Source organism: Rhinopithecus bieti, unplaced genomic scaffold (genome assembly GCF_001698545.2).
Source record: "Rhinopithecus bieti isolate Rb0 unplaced genomic scaffold, ASM169854v2 scaffold_618, whole genome shotgun sequence".
In the NCBI taxonomy this organism is placed as follows: Eukaryota; Metazoa; Chordata; class Mammalia; order Primates; family Cercopithecidae; genus Rhinopithecus; species Rhinopithecus bieti.
Genome location: NW_016803195.1, coordinates 34,529 through 48,352, shown reverse-complemented (window position 1 = coordinate 48,352; position 13,824 = coordinate 34,529). Strand labels below are relative to the sequence as shown.

General features: G+C 40.2%; 1 pseudogene; it reads left to right on the top strand.

Annotated features, from left to right (window-relative positions):
* Positions 1 to 2,467: 2,467 nt before the first annotated feature.
* Positions 2,468 to 13,824, top strand: part of LOC108527313 (eukaryotic translation initiation factor 4B-like) — an 18,354-nt pseudogene continuing 6,997 nt past the window's right edge.

Here is a 13,824-nt window from a genome sequence, read left to right as displayed (position 1 = left end):
GGCCATTTTATCACATTTTATTCTTAGTGTCCCAAAGAAAAATAAATTTGGAAAATAGTTTCAGAATGAAGATTTAAAGCATTTTTTTCCCCTTGAATAATAAGGAAAGTTATTATTGGAAAAAAAGGAGGAAGTATAGGAACGCATAATAACCACAACCAAAGCGAAAACTTTTCCACCCAACAACTGCCCATAAAATAAAATTAACATTTATTTTATCTCACATGCTGAAGCCAGGGGCAAAAGGCAAGCCTTTCACACTATTTGTGAAATGGATACCTCTTTCAGAAGCTCAATAATTATTAAGCAAAAAACAGCTTAAGAATTTTCAAAGAAAATGCACAGCTCCCAATTCTAAAAGTAGAAAGTGTCCAACAGCTGAAATTTCCCATACCAACAAGTTGATCTTCTATTAACAGATTCATTATGGAGTGGCATTGGTTTAATTCCTGGTTTTGCCCCTGTGTGGTGTGATCTAAGAAACACGACCTCAATCTTCTGATCATTCATTTTGAGAGAAGGGCTCTACCATCTCCAAAGATCTATGACGCTCGAGTTGCCACCAAGAGGGAATGTACTTTTTGAAAGTTCTAAATTAATTTAGTTAAAGACACACAATCAGGTCTTCCAAAACCTTATACCAATGGCCTTTAGAAATAACTGTGAATATCAGTATGATCTGAAATCCCCTAAGTCTTGAGGTGGTTTCTATGGATTTTCATTTGAATAAAGCATTTTTTTATGTCATTTCTTTTCCCAGCAACTGACTTTTAATTAGATCACAGCTCTTTTAAGTATATACAATGACATTATAAAATGATTAAACACTAAAAAGATCACATGCACTTTTAAATGTGCTACTGTTTAGCAGGCACATTATTAATTTAACTGCTGTAGAGGTGGGAATAGTAACATTTTCAAACTCATATTTCTGCAATTCTCCACATCAGAAAAAGAGATGGAATCTGTAAAACTAGGACAGTGACACTATCTTGTAAAAATGGAAGATGAAGGGACTTTACTGGCAACATGTGATATTCTTGTGGCTAAAAAAATAAGACATGGCCCGTCGTGGTGGCTCACGGCTGTAATCTGAGCACTTTGGGAGGCCAAGGCGGGTGGATCACCTGAGGTAAGGAGTTCAAGACCAGCCTGGCCAACATAGTGAAACCCCACCTCTACTAAAAATCCAAAAATTAGTGTGGTGACACACACCTGTATTCCCAGCTACTCGGGAGGCTGAGGCAGGAGAATCGCTTGAACTCAGGAGGTGGAGGTTGCAGTGAGCCGAGATCGTGCCACTACACTCCAGCCTGGGTGACAGAGCAAGAAGTTGTCTCAGAAAAAAAAAAAAAAGAAATAAGACATTATCTGTCCATATTTCTATCTGAAATAACCAAGTAGTAGTCAATTCAGCAAATATTTGGTGCATAGCTCCATTGGAAATAGACATGACCTGAACAAAGCCAAAAATTAGCTCGGCTTAGAGCAGTTGTTCTCATCCTTGCTTGTATATTAGAATTCCTGAGGAGTTCCAAAAAATCTCAATGCCAAGGCCTCCCCCTACACCAATTAAATCAGAATCCCTGGAAGTAGAGCTCATATATGAGTATTTTTTTAAATTCCTCAAATGATTCCTATGTGTAGTCAAGACTGAGAAACTGGCTGAGGAACAGTATCAGCAATACAGTTATAACTCAGAATCCAAATGCAGAGTAAAGCAATTTACTGATTTTAGAATTATAGCTGAGCAATCTATGAAAGCTTCCTGGGAAAAGTAGAGCACTGAAAGATGGGTAGAGTTAGGAAATGTAGCTTGTATGTATGTGTGTGAGTATACACATAATTGGAAGGGGTGCATACAGGTATGTAAGCAACATAAACTAAGACTCACGTACTTCAAAGGAGATGACACAATTGCAAAAAAGAGCTGGCTACTACCATGTAACAGCCAACCAAGAGACACTCAGCTCCACTCAGCTCAGTATTTGGTATGCCACAGAAGCCAGGTTAGCAAGACCTGTACCTTTCCAGACTGCTGATAACACCACCTCCGGTTTAATCCATGCCTCCTCTCAGTCTCCTTGATATATGCTCTAGAAAGCTTTCAGTTCTTTCTCTTCATTTCCCTTCCTTTGTATTACCATTACTTCATAAATAATAGTAACAAGAGATGGCATTTATTAAAAGTTTAATCTCTGCCAAGCACTATGCTAATTAACCTTTATTTGCATGAAAACCTCCTGAGTTAGGTCCTATTATCATTATCTTTATTTTTTTAGACGAGGAAGTTGAGGCTTAAATAGCTAAACTCACTGGTGGAATTGAGCACAGAGCATGCAGTGATGCTGTCTCCTGACCCCTAATATAATGCCATTCTTTAAAGTCATTTTATCCTCCTACTTCTGTATGTATGTCTGTCTGTCTGTCCATCCATCCATCCATCCATCCATCCAGGAATATGAAAATGGGTGATCCAGAGTGTGTGGTAATTCCTCATGACCTTCATGTAGACAAAGCCCATCCATCCTCCAGAGGGAGTTGGGGTGAGAAGAGTGCTTGTGTATGTAAGGAGGAGAAGCGAGGTGGCTGCATTAATATACTACAATTAAAAATATTCTTAAATTCAAGACTTGAGTAAACAGTATTACAATTGCCATAACAAAAACCATGTCATTTTTTTGCACAACTGTGTAACCTCCTAAAATGTTTCTTTACTTTCAGTAGCTTAGGATTAATTATAATATCAGTTAGAGACTTCACTTTACCTCACCATCTTAGGAACCTTTATAAAAACTGCTAAAGAAAATTAGCCTACTTCTTGATCCAGAGTAGTAACCTCTATTCCTACATTTTATTCCTTTCCACTGACAACTCAATCTATGGTCACTTGATTAGATTCTTTCAGTACAAAAACTGGCTAAAGATCTAATGAAAATTTAAGACGACCTTCAAGGTTTCTTTTTCATCCCCAGAGAAAATGAGATTTTAGACATTTGATTGTAGCCAGTTGAAGGTGAAGCTGGGATCAAAACTCCCAACTATCTGGCTAAACACATCACACAAATTCTCTTCTACATGATATACATTGAAACACATTAAATTGAAACCAACATGAAAACTGACATAAAAATATAAATATACAACGCCAAATAAATTTAACTCTCTATAAAGTTAAGTAAAGACTTGAGGGAAAAGTCACTGAACCAGACGGAAATCAGAATTTCTTTATCAAAATTTTTTTCCTTCTTTTTTTTATTAAAGAAATTAAGCAATGGCTTTAGTTACGAAAACTAAATTTTAACTGGCAAATCATTTTTCAAAGGAAAAGTTCAAGTATGAGGCTTCTACATACAATTTTGGACATTCTCTGATTATACGGAAATTGACTTTGTTAATGAATAGTCAATTAATTAAATGTGGCAATTCCAAAAAAAATTTAATCAACGATTCTGCGGCTCTTATTTTTTACTGGTTGCCCAAAAAGGTTGAATCCATTAATTGCTTCTAGGAGCTGCTTTTTGCTAAACAACACACGAGCTAAAAGAGATAAAGCGAAATACTGTAATTCACTCTAATCTAATGTATATGGCTACAAAACAAGAACCATTATCTGACGAATATTCAAAGCAAATTTCTTTATTAACATTTATAACAAATTCTGTAAGAAGAATAATGTCTAAGAGACCTCATTCTGACATTTCAGTATTTTAATTTTCTTTTTTATAGTTAGTGATCACCTGGGAAAACAGTTTTAGGTTCACCTTGATCTAAACTAATGGTCATACTATTGATGGGAGTAGTTTTAATTACAGAATCATTTTTATTCACTAACTCAAGAAAAAAAGAGGAACTTTAGAGGAAAGTATATTATGATGGTAAGTGCAGTAATTAGCAGGTTGGGCATCATTAGTTCAGATCAATGTAACAGAGCTTTTCTGACATCAAATCTGAGTCTTAAGAAAGATCTTGCATATCATACAACTATCAGAGTGTGGCTTAAGGTATTCTTCAAATACTCTTGCTTAAGATCCAAAAAATAGGCATTATTTTATGCTCACAGAACAACTGATCACCTTATCTCTCATTGTTTGCTATATTCTTCCCTTTATAATAAAATGAATACTATTTCCCTTAGTGTCCTACTCTTTTGGCCTCTCAGATGTCATATACTATAGTGCTGGAAAATGGGAAGACCCATTTCATTAAAAATATTATATCATCTTTTAAGTATCTACTTTTAAATATTTTATATCTAATGCCCAGTTTAATTATTACAAATTTTTAGTTGTTTTACTCAAAGCAACTGTATTTGTCATTAATATCATTTAAAGTTAATGATCTGTCATCTATTCAGCATTTCTCTGAAACAGATTATCAAACTATGGTCCTCAGAGCAGCACCTTCAGTATTACCTGGGAACTTGTTAGAAATGCTAGTTCTCATTTCTTCTTGGGAGTAGGACTCCATAATCAGTGTTAAAAAGCCTTCCAGGTGTTTGAATGCACTTTAAGTTTGACAGCTACTATTCTAAGCTATTCATGTCATCATAATCTATATCCTATAAGTTGTTTCATAACCTGTCTTTAAGAAATCATCACTTTTATTGCAGGACAATAACTAGGTCAGAAACTTATTTTAAAGATACATAGATGGGAAGATGGAGTAGACATAATTTTCTACTCACTAGTCTTCTCACTAAGTACAACCAAGAATCTTGGACATTACACATAAAACAAACATGAAAAGACTTAGAAACATGGATAGAAGAAGGCAGTTTAGCTACGAACTTTAGGACTCTACGATCGACACTATGGTAAGTGCCCTAGGTTTCCTTTTTGCCTTAAAGTCAAAGGAGCCAACCACTGAGAAATGCCAGCACATGCGTACAAAAAAATCCTCAGCAAAAGCCTGTCTCTCTAGCCAAAGGACAGAAAAACAGCAGCCAAGCAAAAAGAAAACTTTTAGATAATAACCATTCAGAAAAAACTTTACCCTACCCCCATCCATTCCAGCAAAGGCTGAGTAGAAACCTAGACTTCTACATTCATGAGTCTATCATGAGGCACAATGTTCAACTCCAAACTCTCTCAGTCATGGTGGTGTCAGAAAACTACAAGGAAGAAGTCAACACTTTCATTTCCAATAGGTGATAAGAAACCACTTCATCACCAATCAAGAGGTCACACCTTTTCTCCTGCCCTATAAAAGAAGGCCAAATGAGAACCAGTAATGAAGCACTCCTGTATTTCCCGGCCAAGGAGGTATCAGTGGAGGCCTACTGGGGAGCTGGATGTCAACAAAAATAATGGCCTTATATTCCTACCTGGCAGTAATGAGGTGATGTGCCCTCACCCCTTCTTATACCAGAGTGGTATAAAAAAATACAGCTAAAACAGAAAGTTAAAATAAGATCTAGGGTCTTACGCTATTATGCCGAAAATACTCATATGTCAGTCAAAAAACATTCCTCATACCTGGAACCAGAAAGATCTCAAACCAAATGAAAAAAATACACTCAACGGATGCTAACGTTGAGAAGAAAGAGTTGTCAGAATTATCTGACAAAGATTTTAAAGCAGCCACGATAAAAATGCTTCAATAAGCAATTATGAACATGCTTGAAACACATCAAAAAACCAGAAATCCTTAAGAAACAGAAAGTATCAGCAAAGTTTTTAAAATTGAAAAATATAATAGTGTAAATAAAAAGATCAGTAGATAGGCTCAACAGCAGAATGATGAGGAGAGAGGAAAGAATAACAAAACTGGAAGACAGAACAACAGAAATTTAAACAAAACAAAGAAAATAGAATGGAAAAAAAATAGGGCCTCAGGAATTTGTGGGATCATAACAAAGTATCTAACATTCATGTCACTTAGATTCCTAAAGGAGAGAGACAGAGGGCAAAGCAGAAAAATTCCCACTTAGCAAGAGCCATAAACCTACAGATTCAAGAAGCTGAGTGAAACATAAACAGAATAAAATTTAAAATGTCCATTCTAAGACACATCATAACTTCTGAAAATTAAAGACAAAGAATAAAATCTTGACAGTAGCCAGAGATAACACATTACCTATAGGGGAAAAATAATTAGAATGACAATGGATGGTTTATTAGAAACCATGAAGGCTAGGATGTGGCATAAGAGTTTCCAGTGACTGAGGCCGGGCGCGGTGGCTCAAGCCTGTAATCCCAGCACTTTGGGAGGCCGAGACGGGCGGATCACGAGGTCAGGAGATCGAGACCATCCTGGCTAACACGGTGAAACCCCGTCTCTACTAAAAAAAATACAAAAAACTAGCCGGGCGAAGTGGCGGGCGCCTGTAGTCCCAGCTACTCTGGAGGCTGAGGCAGGAGAATGGCGTAAACCCGGGAGGCGGAGCTTGCAGTGAGCTGAGATCCGGCCACTGCACTTCAGCCTGGGCGACAGAGCAAGACTCCGTCTCAAAAAAAAAAAAAAGAAGAGTTTCCAGTGACTGAAAGAAAAAAACTACCCCATCAGAAAGTTATACCAGTAAATATATCACTTAGCAATCAGGAAGAAACCAAGACCATCTCAGATGAAGGAAAATAAGAGATTCTATCACCAGCAGACCTAACCTGAGAGAATGGCTAAACTCCATTCTCTAAACAGAAAGGTAATTTTTTAAAAAGAGGAAAAAACAAGTATCAGAACACCAAAAGAAACAAAAGCATTGTAAGCATAAATATGGGTAAATACAATAGATGTTTCTTCTCCTCTTGAATTTTATGTTGAAAGTTGAAGCAAAAATTATAACACTGTCTGATATGATTCTAAACGTGCACGGAGGAAATATTTAAGATAACTATTATAAATTCAGAATGGTAATAAGACATAAATGAAAGTAAGTTTTCTATACTTGACTTAAACTAATAAAATGATGACATCACTACACTGAAGTGTTACCTACAGCAATCGCTAAAAAGCTATACAAAATGATACAATCAAAACCACTATTGATTAATCAAAAATAAATTTTAAAAAATCTTAAAAGTACCCACAGGAAGGTAGGAAAATAAAACAGAAAGAAGAAAATAGAATAAACAAACAAAAAATCAATAAAATGGTATCAGCTAAGTTAGGAAAAGGTGGAAAACAGTCAAAATAACATTAAAAGAAATAAATAAGAAAATGGAAGACTTAAGCCCAAACATATGGGAAATTAATTAAACTTAAAAGCATGAAATATACCAATTAAAAGAAAGAGATTTACAGAGTTAAAATATGGCTCACCTATGTACTGTCTATAAAAAAGTCCCCTCAAATATAACAATATAGACATGTTGAAAGTTAAAGAATGGAAAAAGATATATCACACAAACAATCAAAATAATGCAGGAGTGACTATATTAATAATAAAGGAGACTTCAGAGCAAAGAAAATTATCAGAGAGAGAAGGGTATTATAATATATAATAAAAAAGGTCAATCCACCAAGAAGACATAGCAATCCTAAATGTGTATGCACCAAACAACAGAGTTGCAAAATGTGTGAAGTAAAACTGATAGAACTGAAAGAACAGACAAAACCACAGTTATGGTTGGATACATGCACACTTTTCTCTCAATAATTGGTAGAACAACTAGACAGGAAACCAGCAAGGATACAGAGGAAGTAAATGAGCATTGACATTCAAAATCCTTAAAAACACATTTGTAACAATATTCAGCAATATGTAAGATGAATTATCACCATGACTAAGTAGGGTTTTATGCCAGGGAAACAAGGCCGGTTCAATAATAAAAACCCAATTAATATAATCTACCATGTTAACTGGCTAAAGCAAAACAAAATACTATGGTCCTATCAATTGATGCAGAAAATTCATCGAACAAAATCTAACATCCATTTATGACAAAACTCTCAGAAAACTAGGAATAGAGGGAAATTCCACAATTTTTTTAATGATGTGTCTTTCTTTTAATCTATAAAAATTTAAGAAGCACAAGTGCAGTTTTGCTACATGGAGATAGTGCATAGTGATGAAATCTGGGCTTTTTTTTTTTTTTTTTTTTTGAGACAGAGTTTCGTTCTTGTTGCCCAGGCTGAGTGCAATGGTACCATCTCGGCTCACCACAGCCTCTGCCTCCTGGGTTCAAGCAATTCTCCTGCCTCAGCCTCCTGAGTAGCTGGGATTACATGCATGCGCCACTGCACCCGGCTAATTTTGTATTTTTAGTAGAGACAGGGATTCTCCATGTTGGTCAAGTTGGTCTTGAACTTCCAACCTCAGGTGATCCACCCGTCTTGGCCTCCCAAAGTGCTGGGATTACAGGCATGAGCCACCACATCAGGCCTGGGCTTTCAGTGTAACCATCGCCTGAATAACGTACATTGTATCTATTAAGTAATTTCTTATCCTTCAAACTCTTCCCACCCTTCCATCCTCTCCAGTCTCCAATGTCTATCATTCCACACTCTATGTCCATGTGTACACATTATTTAGCTCCCACTTTTAAGTGAGAATATGCAATATTTCACTTTCTCTTTCTGAATTAGTTTAGTTTCACTAAAGATAATGGCCTCCAGTGTCATCCATGTTGCTATAAAAGATGTGTTTTCATTCATTTTATGGCTGAACAGTATTTATTTGTGTACATATACACCACATTTTCTTTATCCAATCATCTGTTGATGAATACGTAGGTTGATTCCATATCTTTGCAATTGTGAATTATGCTGCAATAAACATATGAGTATAGGTATCTTTTTGATATAATAATTTCCTTTCCTTTGGGTAGATAGCCAGTAGTGGGATTACTGGATTGAAAGGTAGTGCTATTTTAAGTTATTCGAGAAACCGCCAATATTGTTTTCCATAGAGGTTGTGCTAATTTACATTCCCATCAACAATGTATCAGTGTTCCCTTTTCTCCAAACCCTTCCAATACGTTAGTTTTTGACTTTTTAATAACTGCCATTCTGACTGGTGTAAGACAATATATCATTGTGGTTTTAATTTGCATTTCTCTGATGATTAATGATGTTGAGCATTTTTTCATACGCTTGTTGGCCATTTGTACAAATTCTGCCATTTGATTTACAAAAATTCTACAGCTAACTCTACTTGATGGTGAAAGAAAAATTGAATGCTGTCCCTCAAAACAAAAATATCTGCTCTCACCATGACTAACATAGTACTGGAAGTTCTATGTGGTAAAATAGGGCAAGAAAAGGAAAAAAAAAGAATATAGCTTAGAAAGGTACAAATGAAACTGTCTATTTGCAGATGACATATGCTATGATTTGAATACATTTGCAGATGACATATGCTATGATTTGAATATGGTTTGTTTGATCCTGCCAAGTCTCATGTTGAAATCTGATCCCCAATGTTGTAGGTGGGGCAAGGTGGGAGGTGTCAGGATCCTGGAGGCAGATCCCTCATGAATGGCTTGGTGTCATTCCCATGGGATTGAGTGAGTTTTTTTTTTTTTTTTTTTTTTTTTTTTTTTTTTTTTTTTTTTTGAGACGGAGTCTCGCTCTGTCGCCCGGGCTGGAGTGCAGTGGCCGGATCTCAGCTCACTGCAAGCTCTGCCTCCCGGGTTCACGCCATTCTCCTGCCTCAGCCTCCCGAGTAGCTGGGACTACAGGCACCCGCCACCTCGCCCGGCTAGTTTTTTGTATTTTTTAGTAGAGACGGGGTTTCACGGTGCTAGCCAGGATGGGGATTGAGTGAGTTCTTAGTCTGAGTTCCTTTGAGAAATGGTTGTTGAAAAAGAACCTGGCAGCTCGTATTCCCTCTCTTGTCATGTGATTTCTACACTCCGGCTCCACTTAGCCTTCTGTCCTGAGCTTCTTGTATATACAGCCTGCAAAACTGTGAGCCAAATAAACCTCTTTTCTTTATAAACTATCCAGGCTCCAGATTGGAGGCTTTGTTAGAATGCCTCACCCACTTGGAAAGAGCAAAATAACATGCAGAGATTTATGCTGTAAACTTTTATCCAAGAAGAAACACAGAAACTCAACAGAAAAAGTGAAAGAAACTTCAGACACTTTGAAAGCTGTGGGCGGCAACCTGCATGGTGAGCCAGGTGAAAATCTGTCTCCAGGGTATGATACACATTTACACTGGGGAGCTGGGCAATCCAGGCCACAGGGCAGTGTCTCAACCCTACCAAGCACTGGTGCTGATTTGGTGCTGCAAGGAGCATACGAGAAGTGGTGGCTCATGCCTGTAATCCCAGAACTTTGGGAGGCTGAGGCAGGTGGATCACCTGAGGTTAGGAGTTCAAGACCAGCCTGGTCAACATGGCAAAACCCTGTCTCTAATGAAAATACAAAATTAGCTGGGTGTGGTGGTACATGCTTATAATCTCAGCTACTTAGGAGGCTGAGGCAGGAGAATTGCTAGGACCCGGGAGGCGGAGGTTGCAGTGAGCCAAGATCGCGCCACTGCAATCCAGCTTGGGTGACAGAGCAAGACTCCATATATAAAAGAAAAAAAAATTGTTTTGCGTGCACTCCCACACTCTAGCAGGGATGGAGGGAAGCCATTGCTGATCCTACTTCATAAGGGACCTCACAGAATTCTGCCAGCTAACTCAGACAGTGGTCACAGGTTGGAAGAAGCTGCCAACTAAAATAAGCAATCTGATCTACAGTGTGTATAAACCCCATTGATCAGAAATGAGAGGTGAGCAGGAAGCAGGCTCTTGCCAGAGGTAGCAGCTGGGAGCCCCTGCTTTGCAGGCAAACTGGGAGGGGTGTGGCCTGGAAGTCTTGGTCTTTGTCTTGGGCTGGAGGACTTACAACCTGGGGCAGTTTTGCATTCTGAGTGCAGACTGCCTGGGACCCAGCCAGCTGTTGCCAGAAGTCTGTGAGTACGAGACCCAATATGTTAAGAAAGTGAGAGCTGGGTGGGTCTCACTCCTGCCTGTTACCCCTCTCCCCTCCCTGAGGATTATTTTATGCGACAGAGGCAGTTCCACTGCTCCCTGGAACGTTACCCCAGTGGCAGGGGAACTGCCCTTGGATCCCTACTGGGGTTACAGCCTGAGTCCGCACCTGGTGAGCCAGAGTGAGGACTTGCCTGATCCAGGCCCCACAGGCTATGCCCCTATGCCCATCTTGGTAGCCTAACACCACAGACAGGGACTTTAGGGAGTTCCATGACCCTTCCCATTGCCTGGGATATGAGTGTTTCCCCAGGGCAACATAAGCCAAGTATAAATCCCCATGGTCACCACTGCATCTGGCTCTCTCCTGCTAGTGCCACCTCACTGTGAATCCTACTGCTCCTCTGAATTTCCCTATCCTGTGCAGCTGTCTCAAGCCAGTCTGGTGCTGGGGGATATTTAGAAGGGATCTAGTTATAGGAAGACACAAGGGTTGAAGGTACTTGAGCAGAACAAACTTCCACAATGGGTACGCATCCAGTATGGCGCCCACTACTACAGCTTAGGACCAGAGGGAAAGGGAAGGGACCTTGTCTGAGCAAGCTAATGGCCTCAACAAGTCCCTAAATTGCAGTTGGAGGTCAACTGATACAGCCCTCTACAACGTCTGCTAACATAATAACACGGTACTCAGGAAGGAGAAAACTTTTGCACGACCTCAGCTAACACCATTACTCATACCACTCAGGCTGTTCAGGAGGCCTGGGGCCTGTTCATGTGCCCAGTACATTACTACTGCATCTGGCAATTGAGAAAGCCATTGCACTAAGGCTACTTATAACCAAGGAAATCTTACAGAGTTCATGCCACTCCCCTACTGTCACCATCAGAGCTGGTGCCTGCACAGGCCCCTATGAGATGAGAGGACAGGTCAGCCTTATCCAGCTCCACCCAACATCACCCACCTCTGGAGCTAAGAGTGGAGCCCAAATCACTACACATCCCATAGACCTGTCCACAGCCGGAAGCACTAAAGAGTTTCTCCAGATGGTTGACTAGAGATGCTGGTAACCAATTCTCCTCAGAAGGAAGAAACAAAATCACAAATAAATAGTCACATCCCAAATACAGTGTTACAGGGAGAGGGCTGGAGTCCATCGGAGAATTCACTGGAAGGATCCACAACACGCACACAAAAGATAGTAACAAGAAGCTGGCAGAGTATCAAACCCTGAGAGATTTAGTATTCTGTGGAAAGGGTATTCTCTAGTCTTTGACTGCTAGTATCTAAACTCAAGGAGAGCTTTTCTGCCCTCATGAGTCCAAATGCTGGAGTGGGCTGCAATCTGGGGACTTCTTGGGTCCTTGCTCACACAAAGTCCCCTCCCTTTCCCTCTGGTCCTGAGTTGTAGTAGCAGGCACCATACTGGGCGTGCACCCATTGTGATCTTTTGTTTTGCTCAAGGACCTTCAGCCCTTGTGTCTTCCCCATGACTATATCCCTTGTCGAGATTCTCCAGCACAGGCCTGGATTGTGGCAGTCCCTGAGGCGGCTAAACCCAGATAAGCAGCTGGATTCACAGTAGTCTGGCCCACACAGATCACCACTCCCACAGGAACAGGCAGTTCACCACACCAAGGGAACACTCCTTGGGACAAAAGAAACCAAAGTATGAACCTTGAGTACCACGACTTCCCGCCTGTGGGAAGTTTCTTTCAGCAGAGGAACAGGTGCAGTACAGGGCTCAGTGGGGAAAGAAAGACTAAGGATCTACCCTAGCAGCGGAGGAGCCCCGGTGCTTGTGAAGAGGTTTCTCCTCCCTCTTGTCCAACACTGCAGATACAGCTGGGGCTTCTCCCACAGGAGCTCGGTGAAGGTAGACCTATGGAGGACCTTTCTCAAGCACTTTGGGGTGACTGCATCCCCTTGGGAGGAGTGCCCTCTGGGCTCAGGCTTTCATGAGAGATAAGAGTCCCACTGTCTCTGGACGTGGAATGTCAGTGTTCCTGCAGATGGACAGAGGTGCTTGTCTGATCTAAATATCCAGAATATAGGGACGGGGGGCAGGGGAGGCATGACAGGGAGGTTGCTTTCCCGCTGGCCTGGTAGTGAAGCTGAGGTGGCTCCCTCCCCTCCCGCAGTAAAGACCTTAGTGCATTTCACTGGGACCCCACCCTCTCGCCCCGAAAAGCTGCCTCTGTCAAGGCTGAGACTTTTGTCCACCACTGGGGTACTGCATATACCCACCACCTGCTTCAGCTGCAGCTAGTTTTCACCCATGGGCGCCTCCTACTGGTCTGAAGGCTGAACTACTCAACCTAATGAGAAAAAGACTTGGGAAGTAGAGTAGTGCACATTACTGGGGAACAGGATGTTTCCTGAGACCTCTGCCATTCTGGCCCCACAGGAGACAGTGAACCTTCCCACACACTAAGTACACTGCTACTAAAACCAGTACCCGAGAAAGCCATCGCACACAGATTCTCTATAACCAACAAACTCAATAGAGACTTTGCCACTGAAAACACCCAGAGCTGAAGCTAGGTGATCACATATGATACACATTAAAGTCACATCCTCACGGGAAAAAAAAAATAGAACCCAGTCAAATCAAAAGTAAATTCAATAATAATAATAAGAAATAGTTTATCCAGATGGGAAGAAACCAGAAAAATGATTCTGGCAATATGAAAAAACAGTTTTATTTACAATACCACCCCCTCCCCAATACACACTAACTCTCCAGCAATGGATCCAAAACAAAATGAAATCCTTGAAATACCAGATAAAGAAGTCAAAATGTTCATCATGAAGTTACTCAATGAGATTCAAGAGAAAGTTGAAACCAATAAAAAGAAATTAGGCCAGGCGCGGTGGCTCAAGCCTGTAATCCCAGTACTTTGGGAGGCCGAGGTGGGCGGATCACGAGGTCAGGAGATCGAGACCATCCTGGCT